The sequence below is a fragment of the Dromiciops gliroides genome, chromosome 4 (assembly GCF_019393635.1).
Source record: "Dromiciops gliroides isolate mDroGli1 chromosome 4, mDroGli1.pri, whole genome shotgun sequence".
NCBI classification, from domain to species: Eukaryota; Metazoa; Chordata; class Mammalia; order Microbiotheria; family Microbiotheriidae; genus Dromiciops; species Dromiciops gliroides.
Window position 1 is genome coordinate 401,710,567 of NC_057864.1, and position 20,616 is coordinate 401,731,182.

The 20,616-nt window shown below is 41.1% G+C and overlaps 1 protein-coding gene across 3 annotated transcripts in view; it reads left to right on the forward strand.

Moving 5' to 3' along the window:
• The first annotated feature begins 17,504 nt into the window (after positions 1-17,504).
• Positions 17,505-20,616, forward strand: part of LOC122755425 (WT1 associated protein) — a 36,775-nt gene continuing 33,663 nt past the window's right edge. The window contains exon 1 of one of the 3 annotated variants that reach the window (XM_044003863.1): positions 17,505-17,827. The gene's annotated coding sequence lies outside the window, so the exon portion shown is untranslated. Of the gene's footprint in view, positions 17,828-17,985; positions 18,243-20,616 lie in introns of those variants that run through there. The other 2 variants (XR_006356392.1, XM_044003862.1) reach the window with 2 other exon arrangements.

Here is a 20,616-nt window from a genome sequence, read left to right on the forward strand (position 1 = left end):
CAACCAAGCTAACTAAAAAAAGCTGGTCTCAAACCTACTTTTCCAACAATAGTACACATTACTCCCCTTCACATAGATTACAGCGAAGCCAGATTTATTCCTCTTCCTATACTCAACACTCCATCCCCCATTTCAGTGCCTTTGCAGTGACTGTCCCCCATGCCTAGAATGTCTTCCCGAGCAGAGTCACAGGGCTATTGCAGCTGTTACAGCCATAGTTTGGTCCTGGTTGTTTGAATTACAAATGGATTGACCTGGGCCAGGGCAAAAGATTGTCAGAAATATTTTCCTGAATTCTTAACTGCCTTAAATCAGTCAGTCGATAAACATTAACTAGGGCCCCTGTGTTCCAGGCACCATACTAAATGCTGGGGATACAAAGAAAGACAAAAACAATCCCTGCCCTCAAAGAGATCGCAATCTTTTTTTAAAATTAATAAAGTATTTTATTTTTTTCCTGTTACCTGTAAAGATAGTTCTCAACTTTTGTTTATACAAGCTTTCCAATTTAAGATTTCTCTCCTTCCCTCCCCTCCCTCCCCTCCCTCCCCCCTCCCTAGACAGCAGGTAATCTGATATAGGTGTTTTATATATATATATATATACACACACACACACATAATAACATTAAACATATTTCTGCATTAGTCATGTTATAAGAGAAAAATCAGAGCAATGACGAAAACCCTCAAAATAGAAAAACATCAGCACCAAAAATAAAAGAAATAGTATGGCTCATTCAGCAAAAGAGATCACAATCTAATGGAGAGACAACAAACAATGTATGGGATGAATTGAAGGTAATCAGTAGAGCCTGCCCAGAGCTTCTTTCAATTCTGATTTAGTGATAGCAGAAGGGCAACTGTGGGGGGGGGGGGGGTTGGAGGGGGGGGGGTTTGCAGGGCAATGAGGGTTAAGTGACGTGCCCAGGGTCACACAGCTAGTCTAGTGTCTGAGGCTGGATTTGAACTCGGGTCCTCCTGAATCCAGGGTTGGTGCTTTATCCACTGTGCCACCTAGCTGCCCCTGCAACTGTGGTTTTTATACTTTTTATTCTTGTGTTAAGCGCCAATGATTAAAGCAGTTCTGATCACAGTTATGGTTCATGAGTGGCTATTGCATTTTAAACCTCTCACTTTCTCCTCCCTTCCCCCCAAAAAAGCTTTCAGTCTTGCTGTATTAGTTTCAATTCTGGCTTAGCACATAATACTACCTCTACCTCTTAGAATCTTCCTGTTGCCAAGGAATATAAGCCCTTGTATAAGCAACCTTCCCTGATCCCATCATCAGCTGGTGTGTTCCCCCTCCTTCTAAAATTTTTTACAATGTTTTATTTTATGTATAGTTTGTATTTACTTATCTTTGTGTAAATTGTATCCCTTGGTAAAAAAATAAGTGCCTCAAGAGCTGGGACTGTTTCATTTCTGTCGCTGTATCCCTGGCACCTCAAGAGAATTTGGTACATAGCTGGTGTTTAACAAATGGTTATTTATTGATTGATTTAAGAAGTGAAAGATTGTTGATATCCAAACAGAAAGCTGTTTGAGTGGAATGATGGCATCAAAAGTCAGACTGGGGGGCAGCTAGGTGGGGCAGTGGATAAAACACCGGCCCTGGATTCAGGAGGACCTGAGTTCAAAGCCGGCCTCAGACATTTGACACTTACTAGCTGTGTGACCCTGGGCAAGTCACTTAACCCTCATTGCCCAGCAAAAAAAATATAATAATAATAATAATAATCAAAAGTCAGACTGCAAGGAATTAAGGAGGAAGGGGATGCAACAAATATAGGGCAACTCTTTCAATTCATTGTGCAAGTGACTTGAAAATTATTCATCCTAAAATCCCCCTTTAAGCCTTTTTCTCCCTTGCTGAGAAACCTTCAGTAATATAATTGCCATTGCTTATCAAATAAAGGTCAAACTTTTTATCCAGGTAGTCAAATCCCTCCACAAGGCAAAATTACCTTTCAAGTTTTATCTTGTACAACTAACCAGTTTTCAAACATATAATAGATGTGGTGACATTACGCAAATTCTACATTTTCTCAAGTGCTGTGGACCGGATATATAGATGAATATATCAAGCAGGGGTGCCTGGGAGAAAAGAAAAAAATGAGGAAGGGGGAATGAAATTTCTGGAAGAATGGCAGATGTAGTGGCTGTCTCCAGGGCAGAGTTCCTGGACCAAATCGGGATCTGCAGAGACTGGGTTGTAATGACAGCAGTAGCAGTGGCAGCAAACAAAAGTGCCTGAGGCTTTCTGAGCTAAGGCAGGCTCTGTAGGAGCTGTGGTGATCTTGGCTAGGATGCGCCAATGAGCAATATGCTAAGCAATGCCAACTGGATGTGCCACCCACATTGCTGGGGTTTTGCTGTGGTTATAAGGTTGTTCCTTGCTTTTGGACTAGGAATTGAGTCCAGGGGCGACCTGTGCTGGAGCCAGCTGGAAATCCCAGAGCCAATTGTTAAATTTTCGGTATGGGTATTTATAACTGGGAAATTGGTAACTGCCAAAATCAGGGCTAGACTTATTGTTTTGTTGATTGTCTAGACTTTTAAAAGTGATGGAGAAAATGTTAATAATGCAGTTTAAATTTAAAAGTGTGTCAAAAAAAAAAAGTGTGTCCAGTTTACATTTTTCCCCCAGAGAACCAGTTTTTAAAAATTTGTCACCCTTGGTTTAGACTCACTTTTGTACTAAAGTTTTCATAATAAGTAAATAAATGAATGAATATAGATATAGATAGATATATATTGATATGCTTATGTTGCAGATCAATTGCTAGCAGGTGAATGGACACAGATACCCTGCCAGCAAGTCAGAAAGAAACATTATGTAGGACTATGAAGCAAAGAGAACTAATTAGATGAGAAGCCCCACAAAATGAATCTAATCTCTGTGAGTCCAGAGTTTTGGCAATGGGCCATGAGTCACATGCCATTTTCTCTACCCACTGTGCCTTCCCCATCCCACCTATCAAAATCTTATGCATCATACCCTTTGACCCAGCAATTCCACTTTTAGGTCTTTTGCCCAAAGAAATCATGGAAGGGGGAAAGGGACCCACATGTACAAAAATATTTATAGCTGCTCTCTATGTGGTAGCAAGGAATTGGAAGTTGAGGGGGTGCCCATCAATTGGGGAATGGCTGGACAAGTTGTGGTATATGAATACAATGGAATACTATTGTGCTGTAAGAAATGATGAGCAGGAAGAGTTCAGAGAAACCTGGAGGGTCTTACTTGAGCTGATGATGAGTGAGATGAGCAGAACCAGAAGAACATTGTACACAGTATCATCAACATTGAGTGTTGACCTACTGTGATGGACTATATTCTTCTCACCAATGCAATGGTACAGAAGAGTTCCAGGGAACTCATGATAGAAGAGGATCTCCAAATCCAAGAAAAAAAAAAAAGAAAGAAAGAACTGTGGAGTATAGATGCTGATTGAACCATATTATTTCTTTTGTTGTGGATGCTGTTGTTTTTTTTTCTATTTTGAGGTTTTGCATCACTGCTCTGATTCTTTCTCTTGTAACAGGATTAATGCAGAAATAGGATTAATGTTATTATGTGTATATATATGTGTGTGTATATATCTATATCTATATGTATAGAGATATATAGATATAACCTATATCAGATTACCTGCTGTCTAGGGGAGGGGGGAGGGAAGGGAGGGAGGGAGAAAAATCTGAAATTGTAAAGCTTGTATAAACAAAAGTTGAGAACTATCTTTACATGTAACGGAAAAAATAAAATACCTTATACATTAAAAAAAAAAATCTTATGCATCCTTCAAGTCCTAATTCAAACATTGCCTTATTCATAAATTCTTCCATGATCATCTGGACCATAGTTCTCCTTCCTCTGGACATTTACAGTACTTTGAGTCACTCTTGTGGCATATATACAGTGTCTTGTATTGTAAATATTTGTGTATTTAAGGTAACTACTGTGACCAATTCATCTTTGACATGCTAGTATATAGTGCCTCACCCATAATAAGTGCTTGATAAACCAATGTGGAACAAATGAATGAATGGTACTTTTTTGTTTTTTGTTTTTGGGGTTTTGGATTATTTTTTTCAGGGCAATGAGGGTTAAGTGATTTGCCCAGGGTCACACAGCAAGTGTCAAGTGTCTGAGACAGGATTTGAACTCAGGTCCTCCTGAATCCAGGGCCAGTGCTTTACCCACTGCACCACCTAGCTGCCCCCGAATAGTGCCTTTTTACATATTTTTAAGTAAACATTGAACAGATTTGAAATGACAAATATATCTAGTCAGTATCCTAGAGAGGAATACCTTTAATCTTTTTGCCTTAATCTTTTTATGAATAGATTTATACACCATAGCAGGAATCAATGAAAATATTTGCTAAGTACAATTCACATAATTTTCATGATTGACCAATAAGCCACAGAGAATAGTATTGTCTATCAGACTTGTTCTATTGCTGCTGCCCATGCAGGTCTACCTTTTATCTTGATATTATCAAGAGAAATAAATTAAACGATTAGCTCAATTTTCCCCTCTACAAAGTCAAGAAAGTCCAGTAACAGGAAAAAAATTGCTTTCCACCTTCTTCCTTTCAGTTGAATGAAACAGAGAATCATTTAGCAGTTGTTCTGTCATTTTCAGTCATATCTGACTCTTTGTGACCTTATTTGGGGTTTTCTTGGCAAAGATACAGCAGTGTTTTGCCATTTCCTTCTCCAGCTCATTTTATGATGAGAAAACTAAAGTGAACAGGATTAATGAACTTTCCCAAGGTCACACAATGTCTGAGACCAGATTCGAACTGAGGAAGATGAGTCGTCCTGACTCCAGACCTAGCTAGAGGCCCCTAGCTGCCCATCATCCAGCAATTGCTAGGCTTTAAAAGGACAGTAGGCATATAAAAGCAGAGAAGTCCAGAGGCCCAAATGTAGAGATAGTAGAATTGCCATCAGCCTATAATAAGAACTATTCATGATACAGCAGAAGGAGTTCTGGATTAGGAGTCAGAAATGAATTCAAGTCTTCGCCACCTCTGGGGAAGCCTTTGAAATATCTCTTAGTCCTAGTATCCTTACTTACAAAATGGGAATAATCATAGATTCACTAAATCATGTCTGTTTAGAGGAAAACACCTTATAAGCTGGAAAAGTACTTTATAAATATGACCTGTTATTATTGTTACATAAATGTTGGCTCATCATTACAACTGAGATTAGACTACAAGAAAAACAAACAGGTGCCTGGCCAACAGGCTATAAAGTAACCCACATTTTTTGCAGTTTTTCAATGTAGGGAAAGAATAGCGGGGACCTTCTTCCTTTCCAGCAGCAGCACCAGAAAGATAGAAACTGCTGCCACTCAACTTTACATGAAGATCCCTGTGGCACATATTGACTTAGAAGGCATGTATTATTATCATTGTTTTATTGTATTTTTGTTTTCTTTGTTAAATATTTCCCAATTACATTTTAATTTAGTTTGGGCCATACTCTGGAGTGTTGTGGGCTACAGATTGAACCTGGAGTGTGTTTAACACCTCTGTTCTAGAAACATCTTAGCATCAAAGAATTTCCCAGTTCTATTTCATAGATTTAGCTCACCTTTGGCCATACTGCCTTTTGGTGGTCAAGGCAGCACTATTTCTGTGTTGTCTCTGTAAAAATCTTAAATTTTATTTACAGCAGCTCTTTTTGTGGTGGCTAAGATTGGAAAATCAAAGGGATGCCCATCAACTGGGGAATGGCTAAACAAGCTGTGGCATATGATGATGATGGAATATTATTGTGCTATAAGAAATGACAAGCAGGATGATTTCAGAAAGGCCTGGAAAGACTTGAATGAACTGATGTATCGTGAAGCGAGCAGAACCAAGAGAATGTTGTACACATAGACAGCCATATTGTTTGATGAAGAATTGTGAATGACTTAACTAGTCTCAGCAATACATTGAAAATCCCAAAGGAGTATTGATGAAACATACTATCTACCTCCAAAGAAAGACTGATATTGATGAAACACAGACTGAAGCATGCTATTTTTTTACTTTCTTTCATTTTTCTCTTTTATTCAAGTTTTCTTGTACAAAATGACTAATATGGCAATGTTTTACGTGACCATACATGTATAACCTATATCTGATTGCTTGCCATCTCAGGGAAGGGGGAGGAGAGGAAGGGAAGGAGTGATAAAAATTTGAACTCAAAACTATAAATAAAAGTGTTTATTACTTAAAAAAAACCCAAATTTTCTGTATAAATGTTTCAGGACAAGGATATGATCTCTCTAAGAAGTCAGCTCCAAGGAACACTTTTGCTAAAGCAATTTGTATCTACTTCTGTGTAAGAGATTAATGGAACCAGCAAAGGACAGTTAAATGTCTAAAGTTTGTTCTAGTGTTATTAATATTTACTATTTTTTTTTAGTGAGGCAATTGGGGTTAAGTGACTTGCCCAGGGTCACACAGCTAGTAAGTGTTAAGTGTCTGAGGCTGGATTTGAACTCAGGTACTCCTGAATCCAGGGCCGGTGCTCTATCCACTGTGCCACCTAGCTGCCCCCTTAACTATTATTTAAACAAAGCAAGACCTAGTAGAATAACAAGCAGCTAATGAGTCCTCTTGGGAGAGAAGTGTTCCTTTTTGGTAGAAGAAGACTGCATTGTTCTCACTAGAAACAAAATTCTTGGGTTTCACCCTGACTGTGAAATAATAGCTGTGTGACTGCACAAGTCATCTAACCTAACTTGGTCTCCATTTTATCACCTATAAAAAGGGGCTTTGACTAGTTGTGGCTTAGACCACCTCCAACTTCTGTGATTCACTAGAGATGCATATGTGGGACTATTCTCTTTCTGCTTCTGTGAAATAAAAAAGGAAAATGCTTGGTAGAAAATAGAGAGATACTAAGTTGCTCAGAAACTCTTTCTTCCTAGAAAAGAAGGGAAAACAGCCTGCTGGAAATAGCATGGGATGTTCATGTAACAGTGACAAGTCTGACCTGTAAAGAATAGAAAATGTGTGTTGGGGAGTCCTGGGAATAGGAGTTTGATGAGTACAATGAGGACGGGTTGTAGAAGGCCTCAAAGCCTAGGCAGAAGCTCTCAGATTAATGGCATAGCCACAAAGAGCTATAGTCACTGCAAGTTCTTGACCAGAGAAGTAAAATAATGTATTTAAGGAAGTGCAAATTCAGTGTGAAGGGGAAACTCCATGTGAAGGCAGAGACCACCAGCCAGAAGACTTTTACGATTAATTTTTTACTTCAATTACTTGAAATAAATATAAATTAAGTAATTTTAAACCTTGATGAGTTGATAAGCTACCTTTTTTTCATATATAGTCCTAACAGAATAGCAAGTAAATGTCCCTCGTATAAAACTTGGGTGCAATTCTACTTTATTATTTCTAAAATTTAATCAATAGCTTTTCTAGGATTTGATCAGTGATTGACCTTTTGAGAAAAAAAAAAGATTTGAGAAGTCCACTTAAGTAACAATTGAAACTAGCAGCCCTCAACTGTAACAGAATTTTGATTCCAACATTCCATACCTTCTCCTGTTAATGGACTAATGGACAAAACATTTGTTTTATGTTAGAAAATCAGAAGAGATAGGGAAAACAATTTCTTAGTGCATCCCATTGGTTTCTCTACTCATTCAGATTTTAAAAGAAGATGTATCAGATGATTTAGCTCCTGAATGGCCCAGGTTTCATATCTAATGAATTAACTCTCTGGATTCCATGTGTCTCTTTCCCTTTCTAGGAGGGGATTATAACTTTTCCAACTATGGAATATACACATATTAGAGTGAGTTCCTCACCAGTAGTTCCTTACGCTGACAAAATCACAGATCTGGTTTTTTAAAACTATATAGATATGGGGCAGCTAGATGGCGCAGTAGATAGAGCACCAGCCCTGGATTCAAGAGGACCTGAGTTCAAATCCGGTTTCAGACACTTAATACTTACTAGCTGTGTGACCCTGGGCAAGTCACTTAACCCCAATTGCCCCACAAAAAAAAAAAATTATATATATATATATATATATATAATATATAGTTTTTTATAGAATCCTAGGGATCTTCCTCCCCACTCACACTCACACTCACAATGATGAATCAAGTTCCCCAGAACAAGGCTAGCTATATCTCTCCTTCAGAATCCTAGGGAGGGACTCCTAAGGAGTTTGGAGGTGGGGGATCTTTCTGAAAACTAGTGCTATCACCTCAACACCCCCCAAAAAAAATCTGGGATGCTTCTCTAATGTTAGTTGCCAGTGGTTTTAACATTGCAATTAACCCTAGCAGTATCCCAATATCATTTAACTAATTAACATCAATTTGATTTTACAATGGGATATTTAATGAGACAATATTGCAAGAACAGAAGTACTAACATTTCTCCTCAATGCCTAGGGAAAACTTTTCCCTGTGCTACCTTGGTGTCTGTTGAGAGTGGGTTCAAAGTTAAAGTAGTTCCCTCAAAGCATTTGCCCTCAAAAGATTCCTGATTTACAGCTGGAAAACAGCTGGATAAATCGGCACCTCAGCTACTGCTGGACTGGGTCAAGTAGTTTGTTCTTCGGGTCCTTGCTGTAGTCTCACCCTTGCTCAGCCTCCAGAAAATCCTAGCAGGGACTTGTTCCTGGACTTCTAGTGCTCATTACTGCAACCTTTCAATACTCATGAAGTCATTGATATCTCTAGCTTACCCTTAAAGCAGGAGTGATTAGACCTTAAGGAGACAAAAGTAATGACCCGGCCATGATAAAGGCCTGAGGCTTCTATCCCCACCAAGGGCTTAGAGCATTAATCAAATACAGCCTGGCAGGAAAGAGTAAATGCCCTGGGTGATTAGTGTCCTGTGAAAGCATTCTTATTTACTGCTAAGCGGCCAATCAAAAAGGTTCCCCTTTTTCTTGTGTTAAGCAGAACAGAAACAGTCGGAATACCTATACTTGTGGTGAAGTTAGGCTCTTCCATGTATGTTATTATACCTTTCCAGAAGCAGGTGCTCCAGCAGCTTCTACTAGAACTGGAAGCAGGGGGAACAGTCAGCATTCTCTGGGGTTGGGGCTCTGTTGGCCATGTCCCTACATACATTATTTTAATGGATAAAGTATTTTTTTTTAATTTTATAAAATCATTTGAAAATTGTGATCTCAAGATAGATCTTAAAATAGAGATTGTAGATATGGTCTGACCATGGCACAGTACAGCAAGAATATCAACTCTCTAGTATGTCTTCTCTTATACTAGCCTAAAGATTCTATTGGATTTGGGGGGCTACTATATCACACTTGTAACTCATATTGAATCTGTAGTCCACCAAACTACTGTCTAGCCAGGGGCAGATAGGTGGAAAAGTGCCAAGCCTGAAGTCAGGAAGTCTAATCCTCCTGAGTTCAAATCTGACTTCAGATACTAGCTGTGTGACCCTAGGTAAGTCACTTAACCCTATAAAATCCTATTGCCTCAGGGGCAGCTAGATGGTGCAGTGGATAGAGCACCGGCCCTGGATTCAGGAGTACCTGAGTTCAAATCCAGCCTCAGACACTTAACACTTACTAGCTGTGTGACCCCGGGCAAGTCACTTAACCCCAATTGCCCCGCAAAAACAAAACAAAACAAAACCCCTATTGCCTCAGTTTCCTCATCTGTAAAATGAGCTAGAGAAAGAAATGGCAAACCACTCCTGTATCTTTGATAAGAAAACTCCAAATAGGGTCATGAAGAGTCTGAAACAACTGAACAACAATTGTCTAACTATCCCTGCTCAGACTTGTATTTGTGACGGAGTATAAAACTACATTTGGTCCAAGATCATAGCCCATTGAGACCTTTTTTCTTTTCTTTTCTTTTCTTTTTGGCAGGATAATGAGGATTATGTGACTTGCCTAGGGTCACACAGCTAGTAAGTGTCAAGTGTCTGAGGTCGGATTTGAACTCAAGTCCTCCTGAATTCAGGGCTGGTGCTTTATCCACTGCACCACTTAGTTGCCCTGAGACCTTTTTTTTAATCTCCATTCTGTCATCCAGTGTGTTATTCTTCATACTTTTGCATGATCTGCAAATTTGATAAGTATACCATTATCAGTCATTTATGAAAATGTTGGGAGACAGGGAAGTGTAGTAAGAGAGTTATATGTCTATAGAGTTATAAGTCCTTGGTTCACATCCCTGTTCTGTCACCACTTGGGTGTATTTGAACAAAACTGCTTCACCTCCCTGGATCTCAGTTTCCTCATCTGTAAAATTATTATAGTCTGGTCCTCTTTTTGTGTGTGTGTGTGTGGGGGGTGGGCAGTGAGGGTTAAGTGACTTGTCCAGGGTCATACAGCTAGTAAGTGTCAAGTGTTGAGACTGGATTTGAACTCAGGTCCTCCTGAATCCAGGGCCAGTGCTTTATCTACTGTGCCACCTAGCTGCCCCATAGTCTGGTCCTCTTTGAAAAAGGTCACTCAACCTCTCTAGACCCTCGTTTCTTCATCCATCAAAAAATTACAAGGTTGAACCAGATGGCTTCTAAGGTCCCTTGCAGCTTCACATCTATGAACCTATTATTAATAGTTCAGATTCAGGCACAGACCTCTGGAACACTTCACCAGAGACTTTTCTGCATGTTGCTGTTGAGTTGTTACTAAATTGTCTTCGGGGCTGCCATTCAACCAATTCTGAAGCTACCTGACGATATGATCATCTGGCCCACATTTCTCCATAAGATATTCTGTCGAAAGCTTCGATAAAATCTACATCTACATAGTCCCCTGATCTGTCATCCTGGTAACCCTAACAAAAAGGAATGGGATTAGTCCAGCACAATCTGTTCTTGTTGAAACTACTTTGTGATCACTGCTTTCCTTACTGGACATTCACTAGCCATCCCTTTATTATCACTTTCTGGAATTGTGACAGTAAACTAAATGTATCTCACTAGCCTACAGTTGGTAGATTTCATTCTCTTTACTTTTGTGAAAACTAGAACATTTGCTTATCTCCAGTCCTGTAGGATTCTCCCATTCTCTATGATAGTTACAAAGATCACTAACAGTGGCTCAGAAATCACATCTACCAGGACTTTCATTTCCTTTGATATATCTCCTCTGGGCCTAAACCTATGATTTACATAGTTGAACAGATAAATTCTCTTTTTCTATTTCCCTACCCAACTTGGGTATTAATTCCTAACTAACTATTTTTGTTCCATCCTTCTTGGCAAGGAGAGCAGAAACAAAAACCAGCTCCTCTGGCTTCTGTCATCCATCACCATAATCCCCTCTATCCCATTCTTTCTCTTCTTTAATAATCCTCTTTCTTTTCAAGTAGCTTAAAAATTCTTTGTTTTTATCTTCTGCACATCTTTTTAAAATCTGAGTTGATCAATTAGGTCCCCATGCACCCATATCAGTCTTTTGAGATAATCACCCCTGTTTTCTCAGAATTCTTTCCTTTTGTACCAGAATTTTATTCTTCAGAGCTTCCCATACCTCCATGGCTGAATTGCTCTATAAAATTTTAGGCCATAGGCTTGAAGCAATATGACATAGTGCTAAATTTGGACTTAGAAGACCTGAGTTCAAATCTCAGTTCTTATTACCTGTCTGACTTCAGGCAAGTTACTTAAAGTTTCTGGGCTTCAATTTTCTCATCTGTAACTTCATGGCATTGGACTAAATGATCCTAGAACTCCTCATCTCTTTCCTTTTTTCGTTCAGTTGTTCTTATTGTAATACTGTTTTTACATCTCTCTATTGTTTGCCACCTAAATGATCTCCAACATGCTTTTTCACTGGTTCCTGGATTTCTTCAAATGCACATATCTCTTTTTTTTTTTTTTTAGGGTTTATTGACTTGCTTTTGAAAATATAAACATTTCCAGATCACCTCCATTCTATGAGTTTTTCTATAACAAGTCAAACAGTTAAGCAAAAGTAACAATACAATGATCTTATCTAAAAGTATATGCAGTATTCAAAATCTGTAGCATCCCCCCAAATTACCTGTTTTAAAGTATTTTTAAGTAACAGAAAGTTATTTTCTCTCCCCCCAAGGCCCCCCAGACGGGAAAAGAAAAACACGTTCCTTGTAACAAATATGTATAGTCAAGGAAATCAAATTTTTTCATTGCCTATATGCAAAAATAGATATGTCTCATTCTGCGCTTTAAATGGATCATCTCTCAGGAGGTGGGTAGCATTTTTCATTACCAGTCCTCTGGAATCATGGGTGGCCATTGTATTGATCATAATTCTTACAACTCTCAAAATTGTCTTTAGAGTATTGTTTTATTGTATAAATTGTTCTCCTGGCTCTGTTCATTTCATTCTTCATCAGTTTATAAAAGTCTTCAAAGTTGTTCATTTTTATAATATTGATGTTACAGTATAAATTATTCTTCTGGTTCTTACTTCACTCTGCAATAGTTTGTATAAATCTTTGAACGTCTCGTTGAAATATCTTATTTCTTATAGCACAATGGTATTTATTACATTCATATACCACAGTTTACTGAGTTATTCCTCAATTAGTTGGCATCCCTTTCATTTCTAGTTTTTCTGCCACCACAAAAAGAACCGCTATAAATATTTTTGCACGTCATAGGAACTTTTCCTCTTTCTTTCATCTCTTTTGAGTATAGGTCTCGTAGTGGTATGAGTGGATCAAAGGACATGCACTGTTTTGTTGCTTTTTCTGTATAATTCCAAATTGCTTTTCAGATTGGTTATACCCATGTACAGCTCCACCAAGACATCAATGTGGCTGTTTTCTTGTAGTCCTTCCAACATTTGTCATTTTCCCTTTTTGTAATCTTTGCCACTCAGAAATGTTTGAGGAATAAACTTAAGATTGCTTTAATTCATATTTCTCTAATTAGTAGTGATTTGGAGCATTTTTTTTCTACAGGCTATAGATGGCCTGGGTTTCTTTTTTTGAGACTTGCCTTTTTATAGCTATTCCTCGATTGAGACTATTTGTCAGTTGAAGAATGGTTCTTATTCTGATAAAATTAAATAAATTCCTTATATATCTTAGAAATGACACTCTTATCAGAGAAACTTGCTGCAATGATTTCCCATTACCTCTTTCCCTTTTAATCTTAGTTTGATTGGCTTTGTATAAGAGCTGTTTTATTTTATCATCAAAAATATTCATTTTATCTTCTATGATCCTCTTTGAACCTTCTATCCATGGATTTTATAGAGAATTTTTTCTATGTTTCTCTAATTTGTTTATGATATAACCTTTCATATATAGGTCGCATATCCATTCGGAACTAATCTTAGTGTTGGTCGAATTTCTTCCACACTTTTGTCCAATTTCCCCAACAGTTTTTATCAAATAGTGAATTCTTATTCTAGTAACTGGGTCTTTGTGTTTGCTGAATATTAAGCTGGTAGATATATTTGCTTCTATATGTTGTATAGATAATCATTTCCAGTGATTGATCTGAATTTTTTAAAGCAGCACCAAATTGTTTTTAAGAATTACTGCTTTGTGGGGCAGCTAGGTGGCTCAGTGGATAGAGCCCTGGCCCTGGAGTCAGGAGGACTTAAGTTCAAATCTGGCCTCAGACACTTAACACCTACTAGCTGTGTGACCCTGGGCAAGTCACTTAACCCCAATTGCCTGACCAAAAAAAAAAAAAATTACTGCTTTGTACTGTAGTTTGAGATAAAACACTACCAGGCCTCCTTTCTTTCCACTTTTAAAAATAATTTCCATTGATACTATTGGCATTTTTTGCCTCCATATGAATTTTGGTGTTTTTCCTTGTTCTAGAAATAGCCTTGTTTTCTTCTCTTGAGAATTATGTGTTTATATCCTTAGACCATTTATCAATTGAGCAATGGCTTTTATTCTTATACATTTAAATAAGTTTTTCATATATTTTGGAAATGAGGCCTTTATCAGAGAAACTTTTCGTGGTTTGATTGGTATGTCATTGAATAAATAAATTTAAGCAGTATTGTCATTTTTGTTTTGTCTTCTTAATGAGAAATTAATATTTGTCCAGTTATTTAGGTCTGTATTTCCATAAAGTGGTTTGTAGTTGTATTTATATATTCCTTGTATGTATCTTAATAGGTAGACTCCCAAGAGTTTTGTAAATTCTGTAGTAGAATTTCTCTATCTCTTGCTGCTGGGTTTTATTAGTATAATCTAGAAATGCTGATGATTTCTGTGAAGTTATTTTATATCTTGCAAGTTTGCTGAAGTTGTTTCAATTAATTTTAGTTGACTCTAGGTTTCTTTAAGTATACCATGATATCATCTGCAAACAGTGATCATTTTGTTCCTTCTTTAGTTATTTTATTTTTAATTAATTTTTTTTTTTTAGTGAGGCAATTGGGGTTAAGTGACTTGCCCAGGGTCACACAGCTAGTAAGTGTGAAGTGTCTGAGGCCGGATTTGAACTTAGGTACTCCTGAATCCAGGGCCGATGCTATATCCACTGTGCCACCTAGCTGCCCCCCTTCTTTAGTTATAATTATTCTCTCAATTTGTCTTATTGCTATAGCTAGCATTTCTAATATTATATCAAGAGTAGTGACAATGGGGGTCCTTGTTTCACCTCTGATTTTATTGGTAAACAATGTATGTTTAATAGAATTCCACTATCCTGTACTTTACCTATTCTGGTCCTTTTGAATAAGGTATACTCTTCCAGAGTCATCTTATAGTTGAATCCCATATTATCAATGGGGTCAAGTTTATATTCCTGAGTCATTATGTCTAGTTCATCTTGCCTGTTACTCATGCTTTGTGCAGTTAACAGATATCTGAGGCCACTTAATTGCTACCTCCTTTTTTCTCCTGTGAATATCTGGGCATTTTTACTGCTACATTGTATCTACTTGATCTCTAGTATCTGGTTAGATACACAAGCTTTTTTCTCCTTTCCACTTTCTTTTAGGGGTAAAGACCTTTTGATTAGGTTTGCAAAACTACATTCTTTTCTTTCTTTCTTTCTTCCTTTCTTTTTTTTTTTTTTTGCAGGGCAATGAGGGTTAAGTGACTTGCCTAGGGTCACACAGCTAGTAAGTGGCAAGTGTCTGAGGCTGGATTTGAAATCGGGTCCTCCTGAATCACTGAGCCACCTAGCTGCCCCGCAAAACTGCATTCTTGCCAGCACCTATTGTGTCACTACATTTCTTGTCAGGAAGGTATCATTCTTATAGTATAAGCCACAACCTAGAATCTAAATTCTTTTTTTTAGACACCATCCTCTCAATTTAACTTATCCAAGTTGTCTCTCTTCTGAAGTCATTGATCTTGATAAGTAACGGAGGAAAACACCACTTGTGTCCCTATGTAGTGCCTACTATGTGGCAGGCACTTTTCTTTTCTTTTTTTTTTTTTTTGGTGGGGCAATGAGGGTTAAGTGACTTGCCCAGGGTCACACAGCTAATTAGCGTCAAGTGTCTGAGGCTGGATTTGAACTCAGGTCCTCCTGAATCCAGGGCCAGTGCTCTATCCACTGCGCCACCTAGCTGCCCCCTAGTGAATGTCTTAAAACTGGATTTAACATTGGATCTTCCTGACTCCCTTGTCAGCCCCCCTCTCTCTTCCAGAGTCATCAAAATTCAGTGGCAAAATAGAAGTCAAGATGACTAGCCATGGCCCTGGATGCAGTGGATGACCTTGACATGTCTGATATCTGACTAAGTTCTAAGCACTTCACAGCACCCTCATAGCCTTTGGAACAAATTGTTCTCATCTACCCATCTTGCCAGGGGAAGTCTTCACATGCTTGGGGTAGACATCCCCTTAACCCAGTAACCCTGTGTTACTCTCAACCCGGTTTAGCTCATCTGCCAAGACCAGAATTTGTTTTCGTTTTTGTCCCTCTGGGGGCATGACTGATTCACATGCTACAGCTTCTTGGAGCCACAGGTGAGAGTTGGGTGACAGGTAGACACCAAAGGTGGGCAGCACTGAAAAGGGCTCAGCAAACCCTCACACCAGAGTTGCTGGTCCTCCTTGAACAGCGAAAGTACCCCTGGCAGAGTATCCCTGCGGATACAAATACAATAAAACCAACCCTGATCAAAGGGGATTTACATTCTAATGGGGAGACAACATATATACTGAAGGAATATAAAAAGAATGCAAATAAATACATGATTGCTTGAGAGGGCACTGGAAGTTGGGGGATCAGGAAGTGCTTTACATACTTGAACTGCATCTGGAAGAAAGGAATTCCATAAAGTGGAGATGAGAAGGGTGTGTGTTCTTTGGCCAGCACAAAAGCAGAGGTGTTCGAGGTACAAAGAAGGCCACAGAGCACCAGGGGATTAGTAACATCCAATGAGGCTAGAAAGATAGGTTGGAACCAGGTTGCAAAGTGTCTTAAATACTAAAGGTCTCTTCACAGCTTCAAAACTATGACTCCATGACTTCGAAATTTCTGAAAAGATCGTCCCCCTAAGTTTTTCCAAGGTTATTCGAAAAGCAATTTCATTTTTGTATTAACTAGTAAGTAGGGGGAAACCGCGTACGTAAACTAAAGAAATGTTTTTCGCTACGATCACCACTTTTCAGTCGTCTGATTTTATTGTTCCCTTCGGCTATTAACCGGAACTTCGTCTATCTCCTTCGACAAAGCCTATCTCACCCTTACTTTGATCTTAATGGATAAACTCACGGGACCAGTTTCAAGGTCAGCTCACTGAGTTGTAGTGCAGACACCTACTACTGAAATAATCTGATAAGTACTTAGTAGAGAAACCTCCAGAGTGTAGTCTTATTTTAAAGCCCTTCTTAGGTTCTATTCTGGAAAGAAAAAGAACAAAAACAGAAAGGGATTTCGCCGAGTCTGACTTGGTTCGCTTCTTCCTAGTGAACTTTATTTCGGTGAATTAGGAACGATAGACTACCGTTAAATCGAAAAGTCTATGGTGCCTGGGGAGTGTGCTGGGGGTCGATCACACTCCCTCGTTAAGTGTCTATTTCCCGGCAGCTGGAGTTAGAGCTATAGCTATAGCCCGGGTCTGCAGCCGCGTCCCGGGCAGAACAATAGCCCGTGCGCCTTCCCCCGAGGAGTCAGGGTCTCCAGACTCCAGAGGCAGGCAAGGGAAGCAGCCCGAGCGGCAGTACCAACCCCACCACAATGTCACCGAAGAGTGACGGGTCTCAAAGTTCCCAAAAACATCACAACCACCAGCACCAGGCACACGAAGGGCTAGCGAGCAAGTTTGCCAGCAAACAGAAGAGAAGCGCGCAAGCAGAGACTACGGGCGCAGAAGGACCATAGGCTCTTCAGGAGCTTGAGGAGAGACAATCAACGAGTTTCTCAGCATTCCTCCACTGGTGGGCGCCCTCCAGCAGCAGCAGGTGGCGACCCCGGGAACGTTCCTTCCCTCAGCTAGCCGGCCCGCCCGCCCGACGCGGAAGGCGAACTCTTCCCCCCACCCCCGCCCCCTTCGCCTTTCCCAGGATGCTCTGCGGCTGAACTCCAACCTTCTCCCCTCCCTCGATCTCAGCCAGCCTCCCTCCGTGACCCCCTCCCTCCACGTCTGTCATACACACACACACACCCCCACCCCAACCCCGTCACTGGACCGGCCAGGTGGCCGCTCCGGGCTCCTCAGTTCGGGCTCCTTGGGAGGGAAGGGGAAGCGAGGGACACGTGAAGAAAGTGAAGCCGCCGCCGCCGCAGCCCGAGCTAGCTCCCGTGGAAGGCTGCAGCCACCGCTAGCCGTCTCCTCCCCCCGCCCCCAGGCCGGGAGCGGCGAGGCGAGGGCGGGCGGCCCAGCCGCGTGTGGCCGCCGCGGACTCCGGCTGGACGCAAAGGCGACTCGTCAGCAGCCTCGTCCTCCGGGTGAGCGCGCCCAGCCCGAACGAGACGAGACGAGACGAGAGGAGGGAGGGGGCGGGCTCGGCCCCCGCGGTTCGGGCCGGGGCGGGGCCGCAGGGGCTGGGGGCGGAGCCGTTCTGCGGGAGGAGCGGGAAGACGAGGAAGGGAAAGGGGGGGGGGGTGACGGAGTCTCATTTCCTCCTCCAGCGCCATTTTGTAGCAGCGAGACCCGCAAATAAAGGGGAGAGCCCGTCTCTGCGGCGGGAGGAGGAGGAGGAGGAGCCGTCGCTGGGGCCGAGGGCACCCAGGCGGCTTGGGGAGGTGGGGTCGCCTGAGCCCGACCGCCCGCCGCTCAGTCCGTCCGTCCGTGCGGGGGTCGGCGCCCGGGTCGGTCTATGTGACAAGCCGGCGGCGGCAGCGGCGGCCTCGGCGTGGAGAGGTAAGTGCGGGACGCGGGGCCGCCGCCGGAACAGACCTCGCCCGCCTTGGGCCCGCAGCGACCGCGTCCCTCCCGACGCCCCCCCCCCCCCGCGCCCCACCCCGGCCTCGCCCGTCCCGTCAGACCGCTTCCCCCCCGGCGCTGGGGCCGGCGCCGGGAGGGGTTGGCGGAGCCGGGGCCTGCGGGGCGGCCGACTCCGTTAACTGCTTCTCTTGCTTGGGTGCGGGGACGCGGACGCTGCTGCCCGAGGCCATTTTAGCCTCTCCCCCTCCTCCCCGGCCGGTGCCGGCCGTGGGAAGCGAGAGAACGGGCCGGTCGCCGGTCCGTGGGCGCGGGCTCGCTGCGGCCCCGGCCGGCCGCACGGAGCTCCCGCTGCCCCGCTGGCCGCTGCTCGGAAGTCTCTTCCCCGCCACGTTCGCCCCAATTCTGGGCCGGCCAGGGCTAAAGAAACCTACGCAAAGAAAGTAAACGTTTAGGTCTTTTTGTCTTCCCGGGGAGACTAAATCCGATTGTAACCTAACAAAAAATAGCTTTGGGGGAGCACTAAAGGACTTCTCTTCCCCCGCCCCCGAGTTTTCACAGACCTGAAGCTAGGATAGGCTTTAATGCTTGGGAACAAACAACAAAGTAGCTTTCAAGAAGTATTCATTTGTTTACATCTTGAAACTTCTTCAGGATCCCATGCCTCCTCCCTCCCCGCTCATTTTTAGATGAGGTTCGTTTTGTATAAATAGTTTGGGGGAAAGGAAAAAGTAGGTGCCAAAGTGTCTTGAATTTTTGACACTTTTATTTAGTACTTGGTCTTATAAAAAATCCATTAAACTTCCAGGTAGTGTTAGTTGTAAGGGGTTAATATGGCTTTTCTCCTCGGGTAGCAAATATTTCAGATAGTGCATTGTGGTTTTGAGTTGTTCGAGTACTGTGTATTACATCTTAAACTGGTTAAAAGTAGTATTTAAATTACCTGGTTACTGTAGAGGACAAATGAATATCATAGGGAACCCCCCCACCCCAGTCTCTTTTCTTCTGTCTTTAACTTCCAGCCCCTTTGCTTTTTTTCTTAGTGATAAATTGAGCATTTTCTGAGTGGTAAAGTTTTTATTGGCAACATGTGAACTGTTTTTTAGGAAAATGTTTTGATTGTTTTCTGTAGTTACCATGCCTTTAAAAGTAGCTGCTATAGAAAACAGTATTTGAATTTGGTTTTGAAAGACCCGAGTTTGAACCATGCATGGCTCAGCTACTTGTCATTGAGGAAGCCACTTAATTTCCCTGGACTTTATTTTCTTGAGAATGGAGAGTGTCTCAGGCTAGTTCTCTAATTTTTCTTTTAGCTCTGAGTAGTACAGCTTTATGAAAATGGTCTGCCATGGTCCCATTTTTAAGTAGTTTAAGTTTAGTTTTATCCTCAATCCACTGATCTCTACGAAGAGCAGATAATTATCTCCATTTTCCCCAGATGAGGAAACTGAAGCTTACAAGATAGTTTGGCTACTGATTTTACCCAGGGTTGCACAATTGTGATAATAGTGGAGCCAGAACTATAATCTTTTTCTGACTCCCAAGATTAGTTTGTGTTGTTGGTTTTTTCACTATTCTAGGATGATTTTCAGTGTATAGTCTAAACCACAGATGAAATTACTAAGGGTTTTGTTTGTTTTTAGTTGGAAGATATGTGAAAGATTAATCAGACTTCTGGAAAACTGAGGCCAAAATAAAAAAGGACTTAATAACAGTGCAATTCAGAATCCAGGTCTTCTTAGAGTGTTGTAACTTAAAAGATAAAGTTTAAGGATTTGTGAGAATATGTGTGCATTTACAGATCACTCATTATTCCATGTTTTACTGGTATGAAGGAAGTAACTGAATAAGCATTATTCACCCATTTCACTGATGGAGAAACTGGAACGGTTGGGGAACAAGTTTTTTAAAAGCACCTATCACATGCCAGGCACTGTGCTGAGCACTTGACAAATATCTGATCCTCACAGCACCCTGTGAAGTAGATGCTATTATTACACACACACACACACACACACACACACACACACACACACCCGTTTTGAACTCAGGTCTGCCCAATTCTAGCACTGTGGCCAGTCTGCCACCTAGTCTCAGCTAGTCATCGTAGATTTGTGGCTATATCATAGGTGAGCCATAGCTCTTGGATTGAAATCCTTAGAATTGTCACTTCAATCAAGTATTTGAACTATAACTACTCCCAATATCACTAAATGCAACCATTTATTGATACACTTATGTCCGGAGAATATATAGTAGCCTTGGATTAAAATATCATCCTGCTTCAGATCTCCATCACTTTTCCACTAGGTATTGTTGGTAGCCTCATAATTAGACTCCCTGCAACCAGGCA